Source organism: Taudactylus pleione, unplaced genomic scaffold (assembly GCF_031769625.1).
Source record: "Taudactylus pleione unplaced genomic scaffold, aTauple2 ptg000454l, whole genome shotgun sequence".
Classification (NCBI taxonomy): Eukaryota; Metazoa; Chordata; class Amphibia; order Anura; family Myobatrachidae; genus Taudactylus; species Taudactylus pleione.
In genome coordinates this window covers 2,439,794-2,467,124 of record NW_028284856.1, presented here as the reverse complement: position 1 = coordinate 2,467,124, position 27,331 = coordinate 2,439,794, and the positions used below count along the sequence as shown (strand labels likewise).

General features: G+C 36.7%; 7 non-coding genes across 7 annotated transcripts; all 7 read right to left on the bottom strand.

Moving 5' to 3' along the window:
• Positions 1-983: 983 nt before the first annotated feature.
• On the bottom strand, positions 984-1,056 carry TRNAK-UUU (transfer RNA lysine (anticodon UUU)). Its single transcript has one exon. It is a non-coding gene; the product is annotated as a tRNA-Lys (tRNA).
• A 2,340-nt stretch (positions 1,057-3,396) lies between these two features.
• On the bottom strand, positions 3,397-3,469 carry TRNAK-UUU (transfer RNA lysine (anticodon UUU)). The gene has a single exon. It is a non-coding gene; the product is annotated as a tRNA-Lys (tRNA).
• A 960-nt stretch (positions 3,470-4,429) lies between these two features.
• TRNAK-UUU (transfer RNA lysine (anticodon UUU)) lies at positions 4,430-4,502 on the bottom strand. Its single transcript has one exon. It is a non-coding gene; the product is annotated as a tRNA-Lys (tRNA).
• A 2,664-nt stretch (positions 4,503-7,166) lies between these two features.
• TRNAK-UUU (transfer RNA lysine (anticodon UUU)) lies at positions 7,167-7,239 on the bottom strand. The gene has a single exon. It is a non-coding gene; the product is annotated as a tRNA-Lys (tRNA).
• Positions 7,240-8,199: 960 nt separating this feature from the next.
• TRNAK-UUU (transfer RNA lysine (anticodon UUU)) lies at positions 8,200-8,272 on the bottom strand. Its single transcript has one exon. It is a non-coding gene; the product is annotated as a tRNA-Lys (tRNA).
• A 2,664-nt stretch (positions 8,273-10,936) lies between these two features.
• TRNAK-UUU (transfer RNA lysine (anticodon UUU)) lies at positions 10,937-11,009 on the bottom strand. Its single transcript has one exon. It is a non-coding gene; the product is annotated as a tRNA-Lys (tRNA).
• Positions 11,010-11,969: 960 nt separating this feature from the next.
• Positions 11,970-12,042, bottom strand: TRNAK-UUU (transfer RNA lysine (anticodon UUU)). The gene has a single exon. It is a non-coding gene; the product is annotated as a tRNA-Lys (tRNA).
• Positions 12,043-27,331: the final 15,289 nt, after the last annotated feature.

Sequence of the window (27,331 nt, the reverse complement as noted above, 5' to 3'; positions counted from 1 at the left end):
TTGAAGTTCTGATGTTTTACCGACTCCAGGCTATTCTGGAGTCTGTCGCAAACCTACAGAAACTTTGTAATACTAAAAACAAGTAAATTCAAATGGTAACAACTACTGTGCAATTACTAAAGTAGGAAAATCTCTCTATCACTAAAAGTATGATCTGAATAGCTTGACATTTAGTGTCTATTGATGAAATACATTTAATTTGCCTCTTGGTTGAAGGTGTAGATTCTTAAACAGTTTGTGATTTTCCCACTCTGCACTATGTTCCATTTCACAAAATGACACATTGCTTAAAAGACACTCGCCTGAACAGGGACATGAGCCCTGGACCATCAGATTAAAAGTCTGATGCTCTACCGACTGAGCTATCCAGGCTCTTCTATAATAGGTCGCAAAAATGCAGAAAGTTCGTAATACAAAAAACAAGTCATTTCAAATGATGACAACTACTAGTTACTGTGCAATTACTAAAGTAGGAAAATCTCTCTACCACTAAAAGTATGAACTGAAAAGCTTGACATTTAGTGTCTCTTGATGAAATACATTTAATTTGCCTCTTGGTTGAAGGTGTACATTCTTAAACAGTTTGTGATTTTCCCACTCTGCACTATGTTCCATTTCACAAAAATGACACATTGCTTAAAAGACACTCGCCCGAACAGGGACTTGAACCCTGGACCCTCAGATTACAGTTCTGATGTTTTACCTACTCCAGGCACTTCTGGAGTCTGTCGCAAACCTTTAGAAAGTTCGTAATACTAAAAACAAGTAAATTCAAATGGTGACAACTACTGTGCAATTACTAAAGTAGGAAAATCTCTCTATCACTAAAAGTATGATCTGAATAGCTTGACATTTAGTGTCTATTGATGAAATACATTTAATTTGCCTCTTGGTTGAAGGTGTACATTCTTAAACAGTTTGTGATTTTCCCACTCTGCACTATGTTCCATTTCACAAAAATGACACATTGCTTAAAAGACACTCGCCTGAACAGGGACTTGAACCCTGGACCCTCAGATTAAAAGTCTGATGCTCTACCGACTGAGCTATCCAGGTACTTCTGTGATAGGTCGCAAAAATGCAGAAAGTTCATAATACAAAAAACAAGTCATTTCAAATGATGACAACTACTAGTTACTGTGCAATTACTAAAGTTGGAAAATCTCTCTATCACTAAAAGTATGAACTGAAAAGCTTGACATTTAGTGTCTCTTGATGAAATACATTTAATTTGCCTCTTGGTTGAAGGTGTACATTCTTAAACAGTTTGTGATTTTCCCACTCTGCACTATGTTCCATTTCACAAAAACGACACATTGCTTAAAAGACACTCGCCCGAACAGAGACTTGAACCCTGGACCCTCAGATTAAAGTTCTGATGTTTTACCGACTCCAGGCACTTCTGGAGTTTGTCGCAAACCTTTAGAAAGTTCGTAATACTAAAAACAAGTAAATTCAAATGGTGACAACTACTGTGCAATTACTAAAGTAGGAAAATCTCTCTATCACTAAAAGTATGATCTGAAAAGCTTGACATTTAGCGTCTATTGATGAAATACATTTAATTTGCCTCTTGGTTGAAGGTGTACATTCTTAAACAGTTTGTGATTTTCCCACTCTGCACTATGTTCCATTTCACAAAAATGACACATTGCTTAAAAGACACTCGCCTGAACAGATACTTGAACCCTGGACCCTCAGATTAAAAGTCTGATGTGCTACCGACTGAGCTATCCTGGGTCTTCTAGATTAGTTGCAGAAAATGCAGAAAGTTTGTAATACAAAAAACAAGTCATTTCAAATGATGACAACTACTAGTTACTGTGCAATTACTAAAGTAGGAAAATCTCTCTATCACTAACAGTATGATCTGAAAAGCTTGACATTTAGTGTCTCTTGATGAAATACTTTTAATTTGCCTCTTGGTTGAAGGTGTACATTCTTAAACAGTTTGTGATTTTCCCACTCTGCACTATGTTCCATTTCACAAAAATGACACATTGCTTAAAAGACACTCGCCCGAACAGAGACTTAAAACCTGGACCCACAGCTTTAAAGTCTGATGAGCTACCGACTGATCTATCCAGGCTCTTCTAGAATTGGTCGGAAAAATGCAGAAGGTTTGTAATACAAAAAACAAGTCATTTCAAATGATCACAACTACTAGTTACTCTGCAATTAGTAAAGTAGGAAAATCTCTCTATCACTAAAAGTATGATCTGAAAAGCTTGACATTTAGTGTCTATTGATGAAATACATTTAATTTGCCTCTTGGTTGAAGGTGTACATTCTTAAACAGTTTGTGATTTTCCCACTCTGCACTATGTTCCATTTCACAAAAATGACGCATTGCTTAAAAGACACTCATCCGAACAAGGACTTGAACCCTTGACCCTCAGTTTAAAAGTCTGATGTTCTACTGACTGAGCTATCGAGGGCCTTCTAGATTGGTCGCAAAAATGGTCGCAAAAATGCAGAAAGTTTGTAATACAAAAAACAAGTAATTTCAAATGATGACAACTACTAGTTACTGTGCATTTTACTAAAGTAGGAAAATCTCTCGATCACTAAAAGTATGAACTGAAAAGCTTGACATTTAGTGTCTCTTGATGAAATACATTTAATTTGCCTCTTGGTTGAAGGTGTAGATTCTTAAACAGTTTGTGATTTTCCCACTCTCTACTATGTTACATTTCACGAAAACAACACATTGCTTAAAAGACACTTGCCCAAACAGGGACTTGAACCCTGGACCCTCAGATTAAAATTCTGATGTTTTACTGACTCCAGGCTCTTCTGGAGTCAGTCACAAACCTACAGAAAGTTCGTAAAACTAAAAACAAGTAAATTCAAATGGTGACAACTACTGTGCAATTACTAAGGTAGGAAAATCTCTCTACCACTAAAAGTATTATCTGAAAAGCTGGACATTTAGTGTCTCTTGATGAAATACATTTAATTTGCCTCTTGGTTGAAGGTGTACATTCTTAAACAGTTTGTGATTTTCCCACTCTGCACTATGTTCCATTTCACAAAAACCACACATTGCTTAAAAGACACTCGCCCGAACAGGGACTTGAACCCTGGACCCTCAGATTAAAGTTCTGATGTTTTACCTACTCCAGGCACTTCTGGAGTCTGTCGCAAACCTTTAGAAAGTTCGTAATACTAAAAACAAGTAAATTCAAATGGTGACAACTACTGTGCAATTACTAAAGTAGGAAAATCTCTCTATCACTAAAAGTATGAACTGAAAAGCTTGACATTTAGTGTCTATTGATGAAATACATTTAATTTGCCTCTTGGTTGAAGGTGTACATTCTTAAACAGTTTGTGATTTTCCCACTCTGCACTATGTTCCATTTCACAAAAATGACACATTGCTTAAAAGACACTCGCCTGAACAGGGACTTGAACCCTGGACCCTCAGATTAAAAGTCTGATGCTCTACCGACTGAGCTATCCAGGCACTTCTGTGATAGGTCGCAAAAATGCAGAAAGTTCATAATACAAAAAACAAGTCATTTCAAATGATGACAACTACTAGTTACTGTGCAATTACTAAAGTAGGAAAATCTCTCTACCACTAAAAGTATGAACTGAAAAGCTTGACATTTAGTGTCTCTTGATGAAATACATTTAATTTGCCTCTTGGTTGAAGGTGTACATTCTTAAACAGTTTGTGATTTTCCCACTCTGCACTATGTTCCATTTCACAAAAACCACACATTGCTTAAAAGACACTCGCCCGAACAGGGACTTGAACCCTGGACCCTCAGATTAAAGTTCTGATGTTTTACCTACTCCAGGCACTTCTGGAGTCTGTCGCAAACCTTTAGAAAGTTCGTAATACTAAAAACAAGTAAATTCAAATGGTGACAACTACTGTGCAATTACTAAAGTAGGAAAATCTCTCTATCACTAAAAGTATGAACTGAAAAGCTTGACATTTAGTGTCTATTGATGAAATACATTTAATTTGCCTCTTGGTTGAAGGTGTACATTCTTAAACAGTTTGTGATTTTCCCACTCTGCACTATGTTCCATTTCACAAAAATGACACATTGCTTAAAAGACACTCGCCTGATCAGGGACTTGAACCCTGGACCCTCAGAGTAAAAGTCTGATGCGATACCGACTGAGCTATCCTGGGTCTTCTAGATTAGTCGCAGAAAATGCAGAAAGTTTGTAATACAAAAAACAAGTCATTTCAAATGATCACAACTACTAGTTACTGTGCAATTACTAAAGTAGGAAAATCTCTCTATCACTAAAAGTATGATCTGAAAAGCTTGACATTTAGTGTCTATTGATGAAATACATTTAATTTGCCTCTTGGTTGAAGGTGTACATTCTTAAACAGTTTGTGATTTTCCCACTCTGCACTATGTTCCATTTCACAAAAATGACACATTGCTTAAAAGACACTCGCCTGAACAGGGACTTGAACCCTGGACCCTCAGATTAAAAGTCTGATGCTCTACCGACTGAGCTATCCAGGCACTGCTGTGATAGGTCGCAAAAATGCAGAAAGTTCATAATACAAAAAACAAGTCATTTCAAATGATGACAACTACTAGTTACTGTGCAATTACTAAAGTTGGAAAATCTCTCTATCACTAAAAGTATGAACTGAAAAGCTTGACATTTAGTGTCTCTTGATGAAATACATTTAATTTGCCTCTTGGTTGAAGGTGTACATTCTTATACAGTTTGTGATTTTCCCACTCTGCACTATGTTCCATTTCACAAAAACGACACATTGCTTAAAAGACACTCGCCCGAACAGGGACTTGAACCCTGGACCCTCTGATTAAAATTCTGATGTTTTACCGACTCCAGGCTTTACTGGAGTCAGTCGCAAACCTACAGAAAGTTCGTAATACTAAAAACAAGTAATTTCAAATGGTGACAACTACTAGTTACTGTGCATTTTACTAAAGTAGGATAATCTCTCTATCACTAAAAGTATGAATTGAAAAGCTTGACATTTAGTGTCTCTTGATGAAATACATTTAATTTGCCTCTTGGTTGAAGGTGTACATTCTTAAACAGTTTGTGATTTTCCCACTCTGCACTATGTTCCATTTCACAAAAACGAAGCATTGCTTAAAAGACACTCACCCAAACAAGGACTTGAACCCTGGACCCTCAGCTTAAAAGACTGATGTTCTACCAATGTTCTACCAAGCTATCCAGGGTCTTCTAGATTGGTCGCAGAAAATGCAGAAAGTTTGTAATACAAAAAACAAGTCATTTCAAATGATGACAACTACTAGTTACTGTGCATTTTACTAAAGTAGGAGAATCTCTCGATCACTAAAAGTATGATATGAATAGCTTGACATTTAGTGTCTATTGATGAAATACATTTAATTTGCCTCTTGGTTGAAGGTGTACATTCTTAAACAGTTTGTGATTTTCCCACTCTCTACTATGTTACATTTCACGAAAACAACACATTGCTTAAAAGACACTTGCCCAAACAGGGACTTGAACCCTGGACCCTCAGATTAAAATTCTGATGTTTTACTGACTCCAAGCTCTTCTGGAGTCAGTCACAAACCTACAGAAAGTTCGTAAAACTAAAAACAAGTAAATTCAAAAGGTGACAACTACTGTGCAATTACTAAAGTAGGAAAATCTCTCTATCACTAAAAGTATGATCTGAATAGCTTGACATTTAGTGTCTATTGATGAAATACATTTAATTTGCCTCTTAGTTGAAGGTGTAGATTCTTAAACAGTTTGTGATTTTCCCACTCTGCACTATGTTCCATTTCACAAAATGACACATTGCTTAAAAGACACTCACCTGAACAGGGACATGAGCCCTGGACCATCAGATTAAAAGTCTGATGCTCTACCGACTGAGCTATCCAGGCTCTTCTATAATAGGTCGCAAAAATGCAGAAAGTTCGTAATACAAAAAACAAGTCATTTCAAATGATGACAACTACTAGTTACTGTGCAATTACTAAAGTAGGAAAATCTCTCTACCACTAAAAGTATGAACTGAAAAGCTTGACATTTAGTGTCTCTTGATGAAATACATTTAATTTGCCTCTTGGTTGAAGGTGTACATTCTTAAACAGTTTGTGATTTTCCCACTCTGCACTATGTTCCATTTCACAAAAACCACACATTGCTTTAAAGACACTTGCCCGAACAGGGACTTGAACCCTGGACCCTCAGATTAAAGTTCTGATGTTTTACCTACTCCAGGCACTTCTGGAGTCTGTCGCAAACCTTTAGAAAGTTCGTAATACTAAAAACAAGTAAATTCAAATGGTGACAACTACTGTGCAATTACTAAAGTAGGAAAATCTCTCGATCACTAAAAGTATGAACTGAAAAGCTTGACATTTAGTGTCTCTTGATGAAATACATTTAATTTGCCTCTTGGTTGAAGGTGTAGATTCTTAAACAGTTTGTGATTTTCCCACTCTCTACTATGTTACATTTCACGAAAACAACACATTGCTTAAAAGACACTTGCCCAAACAGGGACTTGAACCCTGGACCCTCAGATTAAAATTCTGATGTTTTACTGACTCCAGGCTCTTCTGGAGTCAGTCACAAACCTACAGAAAGTTCGTAAAACTAAAAACAAGTAAATTCAAATGGTGACAACTACTGTGCAATTACTAAGGTAGGAAAATCTCTCTACCACTAAAAGTATTATCTGAAAAGCTTGACATTTAGTGTCTCTTGATGAAATACATTTAATTTGCCTCTTGGTTGAAGGTGTACATTCTTAAACAGTTTGTGATTTTCCCACTCTGCACTATATTCCATTTCACAAAAACCACACATTGCTTAAAAGACACTCGCCCGAACAGGGACTTGAACCCTGGACCCTCAGATTAAAGTTCTGATGTTTTACCTACTCCAGGCACTTCTGGAGTCTGTCGCAAACCTTTAGAAAGTTCGTAATACTAAAAACAAGTAAATTCAAATGGTGACAACTACTGTGCAATTACTAAAGTAGGAAAATCTCTCTATCACTAAAAGTATGAACTGAAAAGCTTGACATTTAGTGTCTATTGATGAAATACATTTAATTTGCCTCTTGGTTGAAGGTGTACATTCTTAAACAGTTTGTGATTTTCCCACTCTACACTATGTTCCATTTCACAAAAATGACACATTGCTTAAAAGACACTCGCCTGAACAGGGACTTGAACCCTGGACCCTCAGATTAAAAGTCTGATGCTCTACCGACTGAGCTATCCAGGCACTTCTGTGATAGGTCGCAAAAATGCAGAAAGTTCATAATACAAAAAACAAGTCATTTCAAATGATGACAACTACTAGTTACTGTGCAATTACTAAAGTAGGAAAATCTCTCTACCACTAAAAGTATGAACTGAAAAGCTTGACATTTAGTGTCTCTTGATGAAATACATTTAATTTGCCTCTTGGTTGAAGGTGTACATTCTTAAACAGTTTGTGATTTTCCCACTCTGCACTATGTTCCATTTCACAAAAACCACACATTGCTTAAAAGACACTCGCCCGAACAGGGACTTGAACCCTGGACCCTCAGATTAAAGTTCTGATGTTTTACCTACTCCAGGCACTTCTGGAGTCTGTCGCAAACCTTTAGAAAGTTCGTAATACTAAAAACAAGTAAATTCAAATGGTGACAACTACTGTGCAATTACTAAAGTAGGAAAATCTCTCTATCACTAAAAGTATGAACTGAAAAGCTTGACATTTAGTGTCTATTGATGAAATACATTTAATTTGCCTCTTGGTTGAAGGTGTACATTCTTAAACAGTTTGTGATTTTCCCACTCTGCACTATGTTCCATTTCACAAAAATGACACATTGCTTAAAAGACACTCGCCTGATCAGGGACTTGAACCCTGGACCCTCAGAGTAAAAGTCTGATGCGATACCGACTGAGCTATCCTGGGTCTTCTAGATTAGTCGCAGAAAATGCAGAAAGTTTGTAATACAAAAAACAAGTCATTTCAAATGATCACAACTACTAGTTACTCTGCAATTAGTAAAGTAGGAAAATCTCTCTATCACTAAAAGTATGATCTGAAAAGCTTGACATTTAGTGTCTATTGATGAAATACATTTAATTTGCCTCTTGGTTGAAGGTGTACATTCTTAAACAGTTTGTGATTTTCCCACTCTGCACTATGTTCCATTTCACAAAAATGACACATTGCTTAAAAGACACTCGCCTGAACAGGGACTTGAACCCTGGACCCTCAGATTAAAAGTCTGATGCTCTACCGACTGAGCTATCCAGGCACTGCTGTGATAGGTCGCAAAAATGCAGAAAGTTCATAATACAAAAAACAAGTCATTTCAAATGATGACAACTACTAGTTACTGTGCAATTACTAAAGTTGGAAAATCTCTCTATCACTAAAAGTATGAACTGAAAAGCTTGACATTTAGTGTCTCTTGATGAAATACATTTAATTTGCCTCTTGGTTGAAGGTGTACATTCTTATACAGTTTGTGATTTTCCCACTCTGCACTATGTTCCATTTCACAAAAACGACACATTGCTTAAAAGACACTCGCCCGAACAGGGACTTGAACCCTGGACCCTCTGATTAAAATTCTGATGTTTTACCGACTCCAGGCTTTACTGGAGTCAGTCGCAAACCTACAGAAAGTTCGTAATACTAAAAACAAGTAATTTCAAATGGTGACAACTACTAGTTACTGTGCATTTTACTAAAGTAGGATAATCTCTCTATCACTAAAAGTATGAATTGAAAAGCTTGACATTTAGTGTCTCTTGATGAAATATATTTAATTTGCCTCTTGGTTGAAGGTGTACATTCTTAAACAGTTTGTGATTTTCCCACTCTGCACTATGTTCCATTTCACAAAAACGAAGCATTGCTTAAAAGACACTCACCCAAACAAGGACTTGAACCCTGGACCCTCAGCTTAAAAGACTGATGTTCTACCAATGTTCTACCAAGCTATCCAGGGTCTTCTAGATTGGTCGCAGAAAATGCAGAAAGTTTGTAATACAAAAAACAAGTCATTTCAAATGATGACAACTACTAGTTACTGTGCATTTTACTAAAGTAGGAGAATCTCTCGATCACTAAAAGTATGATATGAATAGCTTGACATTTAGTGTCTATTGATGAAATACATTTAATTTGCCTCTTGGTTGAAGGTGTACATTCTTAAACAGTTTGTGATTTTCCCACTCTCTACTATGTTACATTTCACGAAAACAACACATTGCTTAAAAGACACTTGCCCAAACAGGGACTTGAACCCTGGACCCTCAGATTAAAATTCTGATGTTTTACTGACTCAAAGCTCTTCTGGAGTCAGTCACAAACCTACAGAAAGTTCGTAAAACTAAAAACAAGTAAATTCAAAAGGTGACAACTACTGTGCAATTACTAAAGTAGGAAAATCTCTCTATCACTAAAAGTATGATCTGAATAGCTTGACATTTAGTGTCTATTGATGAAATACATTTAATTTGCCTCTTAGTTGAAGGTGTAGATTCTTAAACAGTTTGTGATTTTCCCACTCTGCACTATGTTCCATTTCACAAAATGACACATTGCTTAAAAGACACTCACCTGAACAGGGACATGAGCCCTGGACCATCAGATTAAAAGTCTGATGCTCTACCGACTGAGCTATCCAGGCTCTTCTATAATAGGTCGCAAAAATGCAGAAAGTTCGTAATACAAAAAACAAGTCATTTCAAATGATGACAACTACTAGTTACTGTGCAATTACTAAAGTAGGAAAATCTCTCTACCACTAAAAGTATGAACTGAAAAGCTTGACATTTAGTGTCTCTTGATGAAATACATTTAATTTGCCTCTTGGTTGAAGGTGTACATTCTTAAACAGTTTGTGATTTTCCCACTCTGCACTATGTTCCATTTCACAAAAACCACACATTGCTTTAAAGACACTTGCCCGAACAGGGACTTGAACCCTGGACCCTCAGATTAAAGTTCTGATGTTTTACCTACTCCAGGCACTTCTGGAGTCTGTCGCAAACCTTTAGAAAGTTCGTAATACTAAAAACAAGTAAATTCAAATGGTGACAACTACTGTGCAATTACTAAAGTAGGAAAATCTCTCGATCACTAAAAGTATGAACTGAAAAGCTTGACATTTAGTGTCTCTTGATGAAATACATTTAATTTGCCTCTTGGTTGAAGGTGTAGATTCTTAAACAGTTTGTGATTTTCCCACTCTCTACTATGTTACATTTCACGAAAACAACACATTGCTTAAAAGACACTTGCCCAAACAGGGACTTGAACCCTGGACCCTCAGATTAAAATTCTGATGTTTTACTGACTCCAGGCTCTTCTGGAGTCAGTCACAAACCTACAGAAAGTTCGTAAAACTAAAAACAAGTAAATTCAAATGGTGACAACTACTGTGCAATTACTAAGGTAGGAAAATCTCTCTACCACTAAAAGTATTATCTGAAAAGCTTGACATTTAGTGTCTCTTGATGAAATACATTTAATTTGCCTCTTGGTTGAAGGTGTACATTCTTAAACAGTTTGTGATTTTCCCACTCTGCACTATGTTCCATTTCACAAAAACCACACATTGCTTAAAAGACACTCGCCCGAACAGGGACTTGAACCCTGGACCCTCAGATTAAAGTTCTGATGTTTTACCTACTCCAGGCACTTCTGGAGTCTGTCGCAAACCTTTAGAAAGTTCGTAATACTAAAAACAAGTAAATTCAAATGGTGACAACTACTGTGCAATTACTAAAGTAGGAAAATCTCTCTATCACTAAAAGTATGAACTGAAAAGCTTGACATTTAGTGTCTATTGATGAAATACATTTAATTTGCCTCTTGGTTGAAGGTGTACATTCTTAAACAGTTTGTGATTTTCCCACTCTACACTATGTTCCATTTCACAAAAATGACACATTGCTTAAAAGACACTCGCCTGAACAGGGACTTGAACCCTGGACCCTCAGATTAAAAGTCTGATGCTCTACCGACTGAGCTATCCAGGCACTTCTGTGATAGGTCGCAAAAATGCAGAAAGTTCATAATACAAAAAACAAGTCATTTCAAATGATGACAAGTACTAGTTACTGTGCAATTACTAAAGTAGGAAAATCTCTCTACCACTAAAAGTATGAACTGAAAAGCTTGACATTTAGTGTCTCTTGATGAAATACATTTAATTTGCCTCTTGGTTGAAGGTGTACATTCTTAAACAGTTTGTGATTTTCCCACTCTGCACTATGTTCCATTTCACAAAAACCACACATTGCTTAAAAGACACTCGCCCGAACAGGGACTTGAACCCTGGACCCTCAGATTAAAGTTCTGATGTTTTACCTACTCCAGGCACTTCTGGAGTCTGTCGCAAACCTTTAGAAAGTTCGTAATACTAAAAACAAGTAAATTCAAATGGTGACAACTACTGTGCAATTACTAAAGTAGGAAAATCTCTCTATCACTAAAAGTATGAACTGAAAAGCTTGACATTTAGTGTCTATTGATGAAATACATTTAATTTGCCTCTTGGTTGAAGGTGTACATTCTTAAACAGTTTGTGATTTTCCCACTCTGCACTATGTTCCATTTCACAAAAATGACACATTGCTTAAAAGACACTCGCCTGATCAGGGACTTGAACCCTGGACCCTCAGAGTAAAAGTCTGATGCGATACCGACTGAGCTATCCTGGGTCTTCTAGATTAGTCGCAGAAAATGCAGAAAGTTTGTAATACAAAAAACAAGTCATTTCAAATGATCACAACTACTAGTTACTCTGCAATTAGTAAAGTAGGAAAATCTCTCTATCACTAAAAGTATGATCTGAAAAGCTTGACATTTAGTGTCTATTGATGAAATACATTTAATTTGCCTCTTGGTTGAAGGTGTACATTCTTAAACAGTTTGTGATTTTCCCACTCTGCACTATGTTCCATTTCACAAAAATGACACATTGCTTAAAAGACACTCGCCTGAACAGGGACTTGAACCCTGGACCCTCAGATTAAAAGTCTGATGCTCTACCGACTGAGCTATCCAGGCACTGCTGTGATAGGTCGCAAAAATGCAGAAAGTTCATAATACAAAAAACAAGTCATTTCAAATGATGACAACTACTAGTTACTGTGCAATTACTAAAGTTGGAAAATCTCTCTATCACTAAAAGTATGAACTGAAAAGCTTGACATTTAGTGTCTCTTGATGAAATACATTTAATTTGCCTCTTGGTTGAAGGTGTACATTCTTATACAGTTTGTGATTTTCCCACTCTGCACTATGTTCCATTTCACAAAAACGACACATTGCTTAAAAGACACTCGCCCGAACAGGGACTTGAACCCTGGACCCTCTGATTAAAATTCTGATGTTTTACCGACTCCAGGCTTTACTGGAGTCAGTCGCAAACCTACAGAAAGTTCGTAATACTAAAAACAAGTAATTTCAAATGGTGACAACTACTAGTTACTGTGCATTTTACTAAAGTAGGATAATCTCTCTATCACTAAAAGTATGAATTGAAAAGCTTGACATTTAGTGTCTCTTGATGAAATATATTTAATTTGCCTCTTGGTTGAAGGTGTACATTCTTAAACAGTTTGTGATTTTCCCACTCTGCACTATGTTCCATTTCACAAAAACGAAGCATTGCTTAAAAGACACTCACCCAAACAAGGACTTGAACCCTGGACCCTCAGCTTAAAAGACTGATGTTCTACCAATGTTCTACCAAGCTATCCAGGGTCTTCTAGATTGGTCGCAGAAAATGTAGAAAGTTTGTAATACAAAAAACAAGTCATTTCAAATGATGACAACTACTAGTTACTGTGCATTTTACTAAAGTAGGAGAATCTCTCGATCACTAAAAGTATGATATGAATAGCTTGACATTTAGTGTCTATTGATGAAATACATTTAATTTGCCTCTTGGTTGAAGGTGTACATTCTTAAACAGTTTGTGATTTTCCCACTCTCTACTATGTTACATTTCACGAAAACAACACATTGCTTAAAAGACACTTGCCCAAACAGGGACTTGAACCCTGGACCCTCAGATTAAAATTCTGATGTTTTACTGACTCAAAGCTCTTCTGGAGTCAGTCACAAACCTACAGAAAGTTCGTAAAACTAAAAACAAGTAAATTCAAAAGGTGACAACTACTGTGCAATTACTAAAGTAGGAAAATCTCTCTATCACTAAAAGTATGATCTGAATAGCTTGACATTTAGTGTCTATTGATGAAATACATTTAATTTGCCTCTTAGTTGAAGGTGTAGATTCTTAAACAGTTTGTGATTTTCCCACTCTGCACTATGTTCCATTTCACAAAATGACACATTGCTTAAAAGACACTCACCTGAACAGGGACATGAGCCCTGGACCATCAGATTAAAAGTCTGATGCTCTACCGACTGAGCTATCCAGGCTCTTCTATAATAGGTCGCAAAAATGCAGAAAGTTCGTAATACAAAAAACAAGTCATTTCAAATGATGACAACTACTAGTTACTGTGCAATTACTAAAGTAGGAAAATCTCTCTACCACTAAAAGTATGAACTGAAAAGCTTGACATTTAGTGTCTCTTGATGAAATACATTTAATTTGCCTCTTGGTTAAAGGTGTACATTCTTAAACAGTTTGTGATTTTCCCACTCTGCACTATGTTCCATTTCACAAAAACCACACATTGCTTTAAAGACACTTGCCCGAACAGGGACTTGAACCCTGGACCCTCAGATTAAAGTTCTGATGTTTTACCTACTCCAGGCACTTCTGGAGTCTGTCGCAAACCTTTAGAAAGTTCGTAATACTAAAAACAAGTAAATTCAAATGGTGACAACTACTGTGCAATTACTAAAGTAGGAAAATCTCTCTATCACTAAAAGTATGAACTGAAAAGCTTGACATTTAGTGTCTATTGATGAAATACATTTAATTTGCCTCTTGGTTGAAGGTGTACATTCTTAAACAGTTTGTGATTTTCCCACTCTGCACTATGTTCCATTTCACAAAAATGACACATTGCTTAAAAGACACTCGCTTGAACAGGGACTTGAACCCTGGACCCTCAGATTAAAAGTCTGATGCTCTACCGACTGAGCTATCCAGTCACTTCTGTGATAGGTCGCAAAAATGCAGAAAGTTCATAATACAAAAAACAAGTCATTTCAAATGATGACAACTACTAGTTACTGTGCAATTACTAAAGTTGGAAAATCTCTCTATCACTAACAGTATGATCTGAAAAGCTTGACATTTAGTGTCTCTTGATGAAATACTTTTAATTTGCTTCTCGGTTGAAGGTGTACATTCTTAAACAGTTTGTGATTTTCCCACTCTGCACTATGTTCCATTTCACAAAAATGACACATTGCTTAAAAGACACTCGCCCGAACAGAGACTTAAACCCTGGACCCTCAGCTTTAAAGTCTTATGAGCTACCGACTGATCTATCCAGGCTCTTCTAGAATTGGTCGGAAAAATGCAGAAGGTTTGTAATACAAAAAACAAGTCATTTCAAATGATCACAACTACTAGTTACTCTGCAATTAGTAAAGTAGGAAAATCTCTCTATCACTAAAAGTATGATCTGAAAAGCTTGACATTTAGTGTCTATTGATGAAATACATTTAATTTGCCTCTTGGTTGAAGGTGTACATTCTTAAACAGTTTGTGATTTTCCCACTCTGCACTATGTTCCATTTCACAAAAATGACGCATTGCTTAAAAGACACTCAGCCGAACAAGGACTTGAACCCTTGACCCTCAGTTTAAAAGTCTGATGTTCTACTGACTGAGCTATCGAGGGTCTTCTAGATTGGTCGCAAAAATGGTCGCAAAAATGCAGAAAGATGGTAATACAAAAAACAAGTCATTTCAAATGATGACAACTACTAGTTACTGTGCATTTTACTAAAGTAGGAAAATCTCTCGATCACTAAAAGTATGAACTGAAAAGCTTGACATTTAGTGTCTCTTGATGAAATACATTTAATTTGCCTCTTGGTTGAAGGTGTAGATTCTTAAACAGTTTGTGATTTTCCCACTCTGCACTATGTTCCATTTCACAAAAACGACACAATGCTTAAAAGACATTTGCCCGAACAGGGACTTGAACCCTGGACCCTCAGATTAAAATTCTGTTGCTCTACCGACTCCAGGCTCTACTGGAGTTAGTCGCAAACCTACAGAAAGTTCGTAATACTAAAAATAAGTCATTTCAAATGGTGACAACTACTGTGCAATTACTAAAGTAGGAAAATATCTCTATCACTAATAGCATTATCTGAAAAGCTTAACATTTAGTGTCTCTTGATGAAATACATTTAATTTGCCTCTTGGTTGAAGGTGTAGATTCTTAAACAGTTTGTGATTTTCCCACTCTGCACTATGTTCCATTTCACAAAAACGACACATTGCTTAAAAGACACTCGCCCGAACAGGGACTTGAACCCTGGACCCTCTGATTAAAATTCTGATGTTTTACCGACTCCAGGCTTTACAGGAGTCAGTCGCAAACCTACAGAAAGTTCGTAATACTAAAAACAAGTAATTTCAAATGGTGACAACTACTAGTTACTGTGCATTTTACTAAAGTAGGATAATCTCTCTATCACTAAAAGTATGAATTGAAAAGCTTGACATTTAGTGTCTCTTGATGAAATACATTTAATTTGCCTCTTGGTTGAAGGTGTACATTCTTAAACAGTTTGTGATTTTCCCACTCTGCACTATGTTCCATTTCACAAAAACGACGCATTGCTTAAAAGACACTCACCCAAACAAGGACTTGAACTCTGGACCCTCAGCTCAAAAGACTGATGCTCTACCGACTGAGCTATCCAGGCTCTTCTGTGGTGGGTTGCAAAAATGCAGAAAGTTTGTAATACAAAAAACAAGTCATTTCAATAATGACAACTACTAGTTACTGTGCATTTTGCTAAAGTAGGAAAATCTCTCTATCACTAAAAGTATGAACTGAAAAGCTTGACATTTAGTGTCTCTTGATGAAATACATTTAATTTGCCTCTTGGTTGAAGGTGTAGATTCTTAAACAGTTTGTGATTTTCCCACTCTGCACTATGTTCCATTTCACAAAAACGACACATTGCTTAAAAGACACTCGCCCGAACAGGGACTTGAACCCTGGACCCTCTGATTAAAATTCTGATGTTTTACCGACTCCAGGATTTACTGGAGTCAGTCGCAAACCTACAGAAAGTTCGTAATACTAAAAACAAGTAATATCAAATGGTGACAACTACTAGTTACTGTGCATTTTACTAAAGTAGGATAATCTCTCTATCACTAAAAGTATGAATTGAAAAGCTTGACATTTAGTGTCTCTTGATGAAATACATTTAATTTGCCTCTTGGTTGAAGGTGTACATTCTTAAACAGTTTGTGATTTTCCCACTCTGCACTATGTTCCATTTCACAAAAACGACGCATTGCTTAAAAGACACTCACCCAAACAAGGACTTGAACCCTGGACCCTCAGCTTAAAAGACTGATGTTCTACCAATGTTCTACCAAGCTATCCAGGGTCTTCTAGATTGGTCGCAGAAAATGCAGAAAGTTTGTAATACAAAAAACAAGTCATTTCAAATGATGACAACTACTAGTTACTGTGCATTTTACTAAAGTAGGAGAATCTCTCGATCACTAAAAGTATGAACTGAAAAGCTTGACATTTAGTGTCTATTGATGAAATACATTTAATTTGCCTCTTGGTTGAAGGTGTAGATTCTTAAACAGTTTGTGATTTTCCCACTCTGCACTATGTTCCATTTCATGAAAACGACACATTGCTTAAAATGCACTCGCCTGAACAGGGACTTGAACCCTGGACCCTCAGATTTAAAGTCTGATGCTCTACCGACTCAAGGCTCTACTGGAGTCATTCGCAAACCTACAGAAAGTTCGTAATACTAAAAACAAGTAATTAAAAATGGTGACAACTACTAGTTACTGTGCATTTTACTAAAGTAGGATAATCTCTCTATCACTAAAAGTATGAATTGAAAAGCTTGACATTTAGTGTCTCTTGATGAAATACATTTAATTTGCCTCTTGGTTGAAGGTGTACATTCTTAAACAGTTTGTGATTTTCCCACTCTGCACTATGTTCCATTTCACAAAAATGACACATTGCTTAAAAGACACTCACCCAAACAAGGACTTGAACCCTGGACCCTCAGCTTAAAAGTCTGATGTACTACCGACTGAGCTATCCAGGGTCTTCTAGATTGGTCGCAAAAATGCAGAAAGTTTGTAATACAAAAAACAAGTCATTTCAAATGATCACAACTACTAGTTACTCTGCAATTAGTAAAGTAGGAAAATCTCTCTATCACTAAAAGTATGATCTGAAAAGCTTGACATTTAGTGTCTATTGATGAAATACATTTAATTTGCCTCTTGGTTGAAGGTGTAGATTCTTAAACAGTTTGTGATTTTCCCTCTCTGCACTATGTTCCATTTCACAAAAACTACACATTGCTTAAAAGACACTCGCCCGAACAGAAACTTGAACCCTGGCCCCTCAGATTAAGATTCTGATTTTTTACCGACACCAGGCTCTACTGGAGTCAGTCGCAAACCTACAGAAATTTCGTAATATTAAAAACAAGTAATTTCAAATGGTGACAACTACTGTGCAATTACTAAAGTAGGAAAATCTCGCTATCACTAAAAGTATGATCTGAAAAGCTTGACATTTAGTGTCTATTGATGAAATACATTTAATTTGCCTCTTGGTTGAAGGTGTACATTCTTAAACAGTTTGTGATTTTCCCACTCTGCACTATGTTCCATTTCATGAAAACGACACATTGCTTAAAAGACACTCACGCGAACAGGGACTTGAATCCTGGACCCTCAGATTAAAAGTCTGATGCTCTACCGACTGAGCTATCCTGGGCCTTCTAGATTGGTCGCAAAAATGCAGAAAGTTTGTAATACAAAAAACAAGTCATTTCAAATGATGACAACTACAAGTTACTGTGCATTTTACTAAAGTAGGAAAATCTCTCTATCACTAAAAGTATGAACTGAAAAGCTTGACATTTAGTGTCTCTTGATGAAATACATTTAATTTGCCTCTTGGTTGAAGGTGTAGATTCTTAAACAGTTTGTGATTTTCCCACTCTGCACTATGTTCCATTTCACAAAAACGACACATTGCTTAAAAGATACTCGCCCAAACAGGGACTTGAACCCTGGACCCTCAGATTAAAATTCTGATGTTTTACCGACTCCAGGCTCTACTGGAGTCAGTCACAAACCTACAGAAAGTTCTTAATACTAAAAACAAGTAATTTCAAATGGTGACAACTACTGTGCAATTACTAAAGTAGGAAAATCTCTCTATCACTAAAAGTATGATCTGAAAAGCTTGACATTTAGCGTCTATTGATGAAATACATCTAATTTGCCTCTTGGTTGAAGGTGTAGATTCTTAAACAGTTTGTGATTTTCGCACTCTGCACTATGTTCCATTTCACAAAAACGACACATTGCTTAAAAGACACTCGCCCGAACAGGGACTTGAACCCTGGACCCTCAGATTTAAAGTCTGATGCTCTACCGACTCCAGGCTCTACTGGAGTCAGTCGCAAACCTACAGAAAGTTCGTAATACTAAAAACAAGTAATTTCAAATGGTGACAACTACTAGTTACTGTGCATTTTACTAAAGTAGGAAAATCTCTCTATCACTAAAAGTATGAATTGAAAAGCTTGACATTTAGTGTCTCTTGATGAAATACATTTAATTTGCCTCTTGGTTGAAGGTGTAGATTCTTAAACAGTTTGTGATTTTCCCACTCTGCACTATGTTCCTTTTCACAAAAATGACGCATTGCTTAAAAGACACTCATCCAAACAAGGGCTTGAACCCTGGACCCTCAGATTAAAAGTCTGATGTTCTACGGACTGAGCTATCCAGTGTCTTCTAGATTAGTCGCAAAAATGCAGAAAGTTTGTAATACAAAGAACAAGTCATTTCAAATGATGACAACTACTAGTTACTGTGCATTTTACTAAAGTAGGAAAATCTCTCGATCACTAAAAGTATGAACTGAAAAGCTTGACATTTAGTGTCTATTGATGAAATACATTTAATTTGCCTCTTGGTTGAAGGTGTAGATTCTTAAACAGTTTGTGATTTTCCCACTCTGCACTATGTTCCATTTCACAAAAATGACGCATTGCTTAAAAGACACTCACCCAAACAAGGACTTGAACCCTGGACCCTCAGCTTAAAAGTCTGATGTTCTACCGACTGAGCTATCCAGGGTCTTCTAGATTGGTTGCAAAAATGCAGAAAGTTTGTAATACAAAAAACAAGTCATTTCAAATGATCACAACTACTAGTTACTCTGCAATTAGTAAAGTAGGAAAATCTCTCTATCACTAAAAGTATGATCTGAAAAGCTTGACATTTAGTGTCTATTGATGAAATACATTTAATTTGCCTCTTGGTTGAAGGTGTACATTCTTAAACAGTTTGTGATTTTCCCTCTCTGCACTATGTTCCATTTCACAAAAACTACACATTGCTTAAAAGACACTCGCCCGAACAGAAACTTGAACCCTGGCCCCTCAGATTAAGATTCTGATTTTTTACCGACACCAGGCTCTACTGGAGTCAGTCGCAAACCTACAGAAATTTCGTAATATTAAAAACAAGTAATTTCAAATGGTGACAACTACTGTGCAATTACTAAAGTAGGAAAATCTCGCTATCACTAAAAGTATGATCTGAAAAGCTTGACATTTAGTGTCTATTGATGAAATACATTTAATTTGCCTCTTGGTTGAAGGTGTACATTCTTAAACAGTTTGTGATTTCCCACTCTGCACTATGTTCCATTTCATGAAAACGACACATTGCTTAAAAGACACTCACGCGAACAGGGACTTGAATCCTGGACCCTCAGATTAAAAGTCTGATGCTCTACCGACTGAGCTATCCTGGGCCTTCTAGATTGGTCGCAAAAATGCAGAAAGTTTGTAATACAAAAAACAAGTCATTTCAAATGATGACAACTACAAGTTACTGTGCATTTTACTAAAGTAGGAAAATCTCTCTATCACTAAAAGTATGAACTGAAAAGCTTGACATTTAGTGTCTCTTGATGAAATACATTTAATTTGCCTCTTGGTTGAAGGTGTAGATTCTTAAACAGTTTGTGATTTTCCCACTCTGAACTATGTTCCATTTCACAAAAACGACACATTGCTTAAAAGATACTCGCCCAAACAGGGACTTGAACCCTGGACCCTCAGATTAAAATTCTGATGTTTTACCGACTCCAGGCTCTACTGGAGTCAGTCACAAACCTACAGAAAGTTCTTAATACTAAAAACAAGTAATTTCAAATGGTGACAACTACTGTGCAATTACTAAAGTAGGAAAATCTCTCTATCACTAAAAGTATGATCTGAAAAGCTTGACATTTAGCGTCTATTGATGAAATACATCTAATTTGCCTCTTGGTTGAAGGTGTAGATTCTTAAACAGTTTGTGATTTTCGCACTCTGCACTATGTTCCATTTCACAAAAACGACACATTGCTTAAAAGACACTTGCCCGAACAGGGACTTGAACCCTGGACCCTCAGATTTAAAGTCTGATGCTCTACCGACTCCAGGCTCTACTGGAGTCAGTCGCAAACCTACAGAAAGTTCGTAATACTAAAAACAAGTAATTTCAAATGGTGACAACTACAAGTTACTGTGCATTTTACTAAAGTAGGAAAATCTCTCTATCACTAAAAGTATGAATTGAAAAGCTTGACATTTAGTGTCTCTTGATGAAATACATTTAATTTGCCTCTTGGTTGAAGGTGTAGATTCTTAAACAGTTTGTGATTTTCCCACTCTGCACTATGTTCCTTTTCACAAAAATGACGCATTGCTTAAAAGACACTCATCCAAACAAGGGCTTGAACCCTGGACCCTCAGATTAAAAGTCTGATGTTCTACGGACTGAGCTATCCAGTGTCTTCTAGATTAGTCGCAAAAATGCAGAAAGTTTGTAATACAAAAAACAAGTCATTTCAAATGATGACAACTACTAGTTACTGTGCATTTTACTAAAGTAGGAAAATCTCTCGATCACTAAAAGTATGAACTGAAAAGCTTGACATTTAGTGTCTATTGATGAAATACATTTAATTTGCCTCTTGGTTGAAGGTGTAGATTCTTAAACAGTTTGTGATTTTCCCACTCTGCACTATGTTCCATTTCATGAAAACGACACATTGCTTAAAATGCACTCGCCCGAACAGGGACTTGAACCCTGGACCCTCAGATTTAAAGTCTGATGCTCTACAGACTCCAGGCTCTACTGGAGTCAGTCGCAAACCTACAGAAAGTTCGTAATACTAAAAACAAGTAATTTCAAATGGTGACAACTACTGTGCAATTACTAAAGTAGGAAAATCTCTCTATCACTAAAAGTATGACCTGAAAAGCTTGACATTTAGTGTCTATTGATGAAATACATTTAATTTGCCTCTTGGTTGAAGGTGTACATTCTTAAACAGTTTGTGATTTTCCCACTCTGCACTATGTTCCATTTCATGAAAACGACACATTGCTTAAAAGACACTCACGCGAACAGGGACTTGAATCCTGGACCCTCAGATTAAAAGTCTGATGCTCTACCGACTGAGCTATCCAGGGTCTTCCAGATTGGTCGCAAAAATGCAGAAAGTTTGTAATACAAAAAACAAGTCATTTCAAATGATGACAACTACAAGTTACTGTGCATTTTACTAAAGTAGGAAAATCTCTCTATCACTAAAAGTATGAACTGAAAAGCTTGACATTTAGTGTCTCTTGATGAAATACATTTAATTTGCCTCTTGGTTGAAGGTGTAGATTCTTAAACAGTTTGTGATTTTCCCACTCTGCACTATGTTCCATTTCACAAAAACGACACAATGCTTAAAAGACACTCGCCCAAACAGAGACTTGAACCCTGGACCCTCAGATTAAAATTCTGATGTTTTACCGACTCCAGGCTCTACTGGAGTCAGTCACAAACCTACAGAAAGTTCTTAATACTAAAAACAAGTAATTTCAAATGGTGACAACTACTGTGCAATTACTAAAGTAGGAAAATCTCTCTATCACTAAAAGTATGATCTGAAAAGCTTGACATTTAGCGTCTATTGATGAAATACATTTAATTTGCCTCTTGGTTGAAGGTGTACATTCTTAAACAGTTTGTGATTTTCCCAATCTGCACTATGTTCCAGTTCACAAAAACGACACATTGCTTAAAAGACACTCGCCCGAACAGGGACATGAACCCTGGACCCTCAGATTAAAAGTCTGATGTTCTACCAACTGAGCTATCGAGGGTCTTGTGATTTTCCCACTCTGCACTATGTTCCATTTCACAAAAACTACACAATGCTTAAAAGACATTCGCCCGAACAGGGACTTGAACCCTGGACCCTCAGATTAAAATTCTGATGTTTTACCGACTCCAGGCTCTACTGGAGTCAGTCGCAAACCTACAGAAAGTTCGTAATACTAAAAACAAGTAATTTCAAATGGTGACAACTACTGTGCAATTACTAAAGTAGGAAAATCTCTCTATCACTAAAAGTATGATCTGAAAAGCTTGACATTTAGTGTCTATTGATGAAATACATTTAATTTGCCTCTTGGTTGAAGGTGTACATTCTTAAACAGTTTGTGATTTTCCCACTCTGCACTATGTTCCATTTCATGAAAACGACACATTGCTTAAAAGACACTCACGCGAACAGGGACTTGAATCCTGGACCCTCAGATTAAAAGTCTGATGCTCTACCGACTGAGCTATGCAGGGTCTTCTAGATTGGTCACAAAAGTGCAGAAAGTTTGTAATACAAAAAACAAGTCATTTCAAATGATGACAACTACTAGTTACTGTGCAATTACTAAAGTAGGAAAATCTCTCTATCACTAACAGTATGATCTGAAAAGCTTGACATTTAGTGTCTCTTGATGAAATACTTTTAATTTGCTTCTCGGTTGAAGGTGTACATTCTTAAACAGTTTGTGATTTTCCCACTCTGCACTATGTTCCATTTCACAAAAATGACACATTGCTTAAAAGACACTCGCCCGAACAGAGACTTAAACCCTGGACCCTCAGCTTTAAAGTCTTATGAGCTACCGACTGATCTATCCAGGCTCTTCTAGAATTGGTCGGAAAAATGCAGAAAGTTTGTAATACAAAAAACAAGTCATTTCAAATGATCACAACTACTAGTTACTCTGCAATTAGTAAAGTAGGAAAATCTCTCTATCACTAAAAGTATGATCTGAAAAGCTTGACATTTAGTGTCTCTTGATGAAATACATTTAATTTGCCTCTTGGTTGAAGGTGTACATTCTTAAACAGTTTGTGATTTTCCCACTCTGCAATATGTTCCATTTCACAAAAATGACGCATTGCTTAAAAGACACTCACCCAAACAAGGACTTGAACACTGGACCCTCAGTTTAAAAGTCTGATGTTCTACCGACTGAGCTATCCAGGGTCTTTTAGATTGGTCGCAAAAATGCAGAAAGTTTGTAATACAAAAAACAAGTCATTTCAAATGATCACAACTACTAGTTACTCTGCAATTACTAAAGTAGGAAAATCTCGCTATCACTAAAAGTATGATCTGAAAAGCTTGACATTTAGTGTCTATTGATGAAATACATTTAATTTGCCTCTTGGTTGAAGGTGTACATTCTTAAACAGTTTGTGATTTTCCCACTCTGCACTATGTTCCATTTCATGAAAACGACACATTGCTTAAAAGACACTCACGCGAACAGGGACTTGAATCCTGGACCCTCAGATTAAAAGTCTGATGCTCTACCGACTGAGCTATCCTGGGTCTTCTAGATTGGTCGCAAAAATGCAGAAAGTTTGTAATACAAAAAACAAGTCATTTCAAATGATGACAACTACTAGTTACTGTGCATTTTACTAAAGCAGGAAAATCTCTCGATCACTAAAAGTATGAACTGAAAAGCTTGACATTTAGTGTCTCTTGATGAAATACATTTAATTTGCCTCTTGGTTGAAGGTGTAGATTCTTAAACAGTTTGTGATTTTCCCACTCTGCACTATGTTCAATTTCACAAAAATGACACATTGCTTAAAAGATACTCGCCCAAACAGGGACTTGAACCCTGGACCCTCTGATTAAAATTCTGATGTTTTACCGACTCCAGGCTTTACTGGAGTCAGTCGCAAACCTACAGAAAGTTCGTAATACTAAAAACAAGTAATTTCAAATGGTGACAACTACTGTGCAATTACTAAAGTAGGAAAATCTCTCTATCACTAAAAGTATGATCTGAAAAGCTTGACATTTAGCGTCTATTGATGAAATACATCTAATTTGCCTCTTGGTTGAAGGTGTAGATTCTTAAACAGTTTGTGATTTTCGCACTCTGCACTATGTTCCATTTCACAAAAACGACACATTGCTTAAAAGACACTCGCCCGAACAGGGACTTGAACCCTGGACCCTCAGATTTAAAGTCTGATGCTCTACCGACTCCAGGCTCTACTGGAGTCAGTCGCAAACCTACAGAAAGTTCGTAATACTAAAAACAAGTAATTTCAAATGGTGACAACTACTAGTTACTGTGCATTTTACTAAAGTAGGAAAATCTCTCTATCACTAAAAGTATGAATTGAAAAGCTTGACATTTAGTGTCTCTTGATGAAATACATTTAATTTGCCTCTTGGTTGAAGGTGTACATTCTTAAACAGTTTGTGATTTTCCCACTCTGCACTATGTTCCTTTTCACAAAAACGACGCATTGCTTAAAAGACACTTATCCAAACAAGGGCTTGAACCCTGGACCCTCAGATTAAAAGTCTGATGTTCTACGGACTGAGCTATCCAGTGTCTTCTAGATTAGTCGCAAAAATGCAGAAAGTTTGTAATACAAAAAACAAGTCATTTCAAATGATGACAACTACTAGTTACTGTGCATTTTACTAAAGTAGGAAAATCTCTCGATCACTAAAAGTATGAACTGAAAAGCTTGACATTTAGTGTCTATTGATGAAATACATTTAATTTGCCTCTTGGTTGAAGGTGTAGATTCTTAAACAGTTTGTGATTTTCCCACTCTGCACTATGTTCCATTTCATGAAAACGACACATCGCTTAAAATGCACTCGCCCGAACAGGGACTTGAACCCTGGACCCTCAGATTTAAAGTCTGATGCTCTACAGACTCCAGGCTCTACTGGAGTCAGTCGCAAACCTACAGAAAGTTCGTAATACTAAAAACAAGTAATTTCAAATGGTGACAACTACTGTGCAATTACTAAAGTAGGAAAATCTCTCTATCACTAAAAGTATGACCTGAAAAACTTGACATTTAGTGTCTATTGATGAAATACATTTAATTTGCCTCTTGGTTGAAGGTGTACATTCTTAAACAGTTTGTGATTTTCCCACTCTGCACTATGTTCCATTTCATGAAAACGACACATTGCTTAGAAGACACTCTCACGAACAGGGACTTGAATCCCGGACCCTCAGATTAAAAGTCTGATGCTCTACCGACTGAGCTATCCAGGGTCTTCTAGATTGGTCGCAAAAATGCAGAAAGTTTGTAATACAAAAAACAAGTCATTTCAAATGATGACAACTACAAGTTACTGTGCATTTTACTAAAGTAGGAAAATCTCTCTATCACTAAAAGTATGAACTGAAAAGCTTGACATTTAGTGTCTCTTGATGAAATACATTTAATTTGCCTCTTGGTTGAAGGTGTAGATTCTTAAACAGTTTGTGATTTTCCCACTCTGCACTATGTTCCATTTCACAAAAACGACACAATGCTTAAAAGACACTCGCCCAAACAGAGACTTGAACCCTGGACCCTCAGATTAAAATTCTGATGTTTTACCGACTCCAGGCTCTACTGGAGTCAGTCACAAACCTACAGAAAGTTCTTAATACTAAAAACAAGTAATTTCAAATGGTGACAACTACTGTGCAATTACTAAAGTAGGAAAATCTCTCTATCACTAAAAGTATGATCTGAAAAGCTTGACATTTAGCGTCTATTGATGAAATACATTTAATTTGCCTCTTGGTTGAAGGTGTACATTCTTAAACAGTTTGTGATTTTCCCAATCTGCACTATGTTCCAGTTCACAAAAACGACACATTGCTTAAAAGACACTCGCCCGAACAGGGACATGAACCCTGGACCCTCAGATTAAAAGTCTGATGTTCTACCAACTGAGCTATCGAGGGTCTTGTGATTTTCCCACTCTGCACTATGTTCCATTTCACAAAAACTACACAATGCTTAAAAGACATTCGCCCGAACAGGGACTTGAACCCTGGACCCTCAGATTAAAATTCTGATGTTTTACCGACTCCAGGCTCTACTGGAGTCAGTCGCAAACCTACAGAAAGTTCGTAATACTAAAAACAAGTAATTTCAAATGGTGACAACTACTGTGCAATTACTAAAGTAGGAAAATCTCTCTATCACTAAAAGTATGATCTGAAAAGCTTGACATTTAGTGTCTATTGATGAAATACATTTAATTTGCCTCTTGGTTGAAGGTGTACATTCTTAAACAGTTTGTGATTTTCCCACTCTGCACTATGTTCCATTTCATGAAAACGACACATTGCTTAAAAGACACTCACGCGAACAGGGACTTGAATCCTGGACCCTCAGATTAAAAGTCTGATGCTCTACCGACTGAGCTATGCAGGGTCTTCTAGATTGGTCACAAAAGTGCAGAAAGTTTGTAATACAAAAAACAAGTCATTTCAAATGATGACAACTACTAGTTACTGTGCAATTACTAAAGTAGGAAAATCTCTCTATCACTAACAGTATGATCTGAAAAGCTTGACATTTAGTGTCTCTTGATGAAATACTTTTAATTTGCTTCTCGGTTGAAGGTGTACATTCTTAAACAGTTTGTGATTTTCCCACTCTGCACTATGTTCCATTTCACAAAAATGACACATTGCTTAAAAGACACTCGCCCGAACAGAGACTTAAACCCTGGACCCTCAGCTTTAAAGTCTTATGAGCTACCGACTGATCTATCCAGGCTCTTCTAGAATTGGTCGGAAAAATGCAGAAAGTTTGTAATACAAAAAACAAGTCATTTCAAATGATCACAACTACTAGTTACTCTGCAATTAGTAAAGTAGGAAAATCTCTCTATCACTAAAAGTATGATCTGAAAAGCTTTACATTTAGTGTCTCTTGATGAAATACATTTAATTTGCCTCTTGGTTGAAGGTGTACATTCTTAAACAGTTTGTGATT